At 34.5% G+C, this 2,961-nt stretch overlaps 1 non-coding gene across 1 annotated transcript; it reads left to right on the top strand.

Annotated features, from left to right (window-relative positions):
* The first annotated feature begins 2,504 nt into the window (after positions 1-2,504).
* Positions 2,505-2,611, top strand: LOC139869854 (small nucleolar RNA R71). The gene has a single exon (XR_011766428.1). It is a non-coding gene; the product is annotated as a small nucleolar RNA R71 (small nucleolar RNA).
* The last annotated feature ends 350 nt before the right edge of the window (positions 2,612-2,961 follow it).

Here is a 2,961-nt window from a genome sequence, read left to right as displayed (position 1 = left end):
TCGAACTATAACAAGGTTTTAATACTTTGTTTAATGATTACACCAGATTATCGACTGCGTGTAATCCAAGGTTTTAATACTTTATTAACAATTACACCAATTATCCTTGTATGTAATCCACCTCTGTTTTAATGAGATGTGAATATTAATTTATCCACTTGATCAAAATGAATAATCAATTACCCAACCCGAATAATTAATTAAATGATCGTAAAAGATGTCGTATAAACGTCACTAAATAGGACATACATAATCCAATGTCCACAAGTGTCAGACTCACATGGGCTACTAAGATCTGATCATTGGAGTATATATACCAATAGTACATACATCTAAAAGCTGTGTATTGTACGAGCACGAATACGGGTGCATACGAGTAGAATTGTTGATGAAACTGAACGAGGATGTAATTGTAAGCATTTTTGTTAAGTAGAAGTATTTTGATAAGTGTCTTGAAGTCTTTCAAAATTGTATGAATACATATTAAAACACTACATGTATATACATTTTAACTGAGTCATTAACTCATCGTTAGTCGTTACATGTAAGTGTTGTTTTGAAACCTTTAGGTTAACGATCTTGTTAAATGTTGTTAACCCAATGTTTATAATATCAAATGAGATTTTAAATTATTATATTATCATGATATTATGATGTATGAATATCTCTTAATATGATATATATACATTAAATGTCGTTACAACGATAATCGTTACATATATGTCTCGTTTCAAAATCATTAAGTTAGTAGTCTTGCTTTTACATATGTAGTTCATTGTTAATATACTTAATGATATGTTTACTTATCATAATATCATGTTAACTATATATATATATATATCCATATATATGTCATCATATAGTTTTTACAAGTTTTAACGTTCGTGAATCACCGGTCAACTTGGGTGGTCAATTGTCTATATGAAACCTATTTCAATTAATCAAGTCTTAACAAGTTTTATTGCTTAACATGTTGGAAACACGTAATCATGTAAATAACAATTTCATTTATTATATATATAAACATGGAAAAGTTCGGGTCACTACACATTCTACCCTCTCTTACATCAAATAACGCCCCGGTGGATGCTAAGAATGGTCGACCTAAAATTAGAGGAATGTTTGGGTCCTCTTCTATGTCAATGGCTATAAATTCAACTAGAAAGGTTAAATTACCTACTTGAATGGGTAGGTTGTCAGCAATTCCAACTGGGTGCCTAATGGTTTGATCAAAGAGTCGAATACTCATTTCTGTTGGACTTAACTCACCTACTCCTAATCTCTTATATAATGAAAGAGGCATAACACTCACACTCGCACCTAAATATGCTAGTGCATCATACATGACACAATCACTAAGTAGATAAGGAACAATAAATTCACCAGGATCACCCAATCTGGGTGGAGGTTTTTGTGAAACTGTCTTTACCGGGGTTATCTTTACGATTTTTGTTTCTTGTACTTTCTTATTCTTCTTCTTTTTCTTTGCAGAGGTATCACAAACTTTATTACCTATTACTTGATCATACTCAACTCCTTTTCTTGGGAACGGGATGGGTGGTCTATATGGTGCCACCACTGGCTTTACATACTCGGGTGGTGGTGGTGTTGTAACTTCTTCATTGTTACTCATATCTAAAACCTTCCCATCTTCTGGAGCTGGTTTTTCAGAATTTGTTGACACCATATTAACATTCTCATTTCGAGGATTTACTTCAGTATTACTCGGTAGCTTTCCTTGTTTCCTCTCACTCATCATGCTAGCAAGAGTACCTACATGTTTTTCTAGATTCAAAATGGAAGCTTGTTGAGTTCTTAATGACTGATCAAACCTCTCATTTGTTTGGGTTTGAGATGTAATAAATTGTGTTTGAGATTCCATTAGCTTTGCCATCATTTCTTTCAGATTTGGCTTTTTCTCTTCGGTTTGTTGTGGTGGTTTATACAAGCTAGGTCTTTGTTGATTGAAAGTGTTGTTTTGAGTTGGTTGGTTATTCAGACCTTGTTAGTTGTATGAGTTATTGTTTGGCCCATTTGGATTGTAAAGAATGTTTTTATTTCGATTGAAGTTTGGCCTTGGAGGTGGATAATTATTTTGATAATTATTTCCCAGCCTTTGGTTCATGTAGGAAACATTCTCACGTTGTTCCATCATTTGCTCAATGTGACAATCTTTCGTTAAGTGTGGTCCACCGTATTGCTCACAACTGATTCATATTGCGTGAATATCTTTATTCATCTTTTCCATTCGTCTCTCGAAAGCATCTATTTTTGCGAAAACGGAATCAAAGTCATGGCTAGAATCGGCTCTAGCCACTTTAGATGAATGAAAGATATCTTTTTCTTGGTGCCACTCATGTGAGTGGGAGGCAGTGTTATCAATAATTTTGTAAGCTTCAGTTGCGGTTTTCTTCATAATGGAACCACCAGCTGTTATGTCGATGTCTTTTCGTGTAGCAACGTCGACACCTTGGTAGAATATTTGTACTATTTGATAAGTGTCTAAACCATGTTGCGGACATCCTCTCAACAACTTTTCAAATCTTGTCCACGCCTCATATAATGTTTCATTTGACTTTTGTGTGAATGTTACAATTTTTCCTTGAAGTCTCACGGCTTTAGATGCCGAAAAGAATTGTTTAAGAAATTTTTCAACTAAAACATCCCATGTATCAATCGCCCCTTCAGGTAACGATTCTAACCAATCTTTGGCTTCTCCCTTTAAAGTCCAGGGAAATAACATGAGATAGATCTGTTCATCCTCAACTTCTCTTATTTTGAATAGAGTACAAATCCTATTAAAAGTTCAAAGATGTTCGTTTGGATCTTCCTTCGGCGTACCACTATATTGGCATTGATTAGTTACCATGTGTAGGATTTGTCCTTTGATTTCATAGTCTGGTGCATTAATGTCTGGCTTAATAATGGCGTGTCCATGGCCCGTGCGTATGGCTCTCATTC

Source organism: Rutidosis leptorrhynchoides, chromosome 9 (genome assembly GCF_046630445.1).
Source record: "Rutidosis leptorrhynchoides isolate AG116_Rl617_1_P2 chromosome 9, CSIRO_AGI_Rlap_v1, whole genome shotgun sequence".
Taxonomy (NCBI): domain Eukaryota; kingdom Viridiplantae; phylum Streptophyta; class Magnoliopsida; order Asterales; family Asteraceae; genus Rutidosis; species Rutidosis leptorrhynchoides.
The sequence above is the reverse complement of the archived record's forward strand: the minus strand, read 5'-3'. Positions and strand labels throughout refer to the sequence as shown.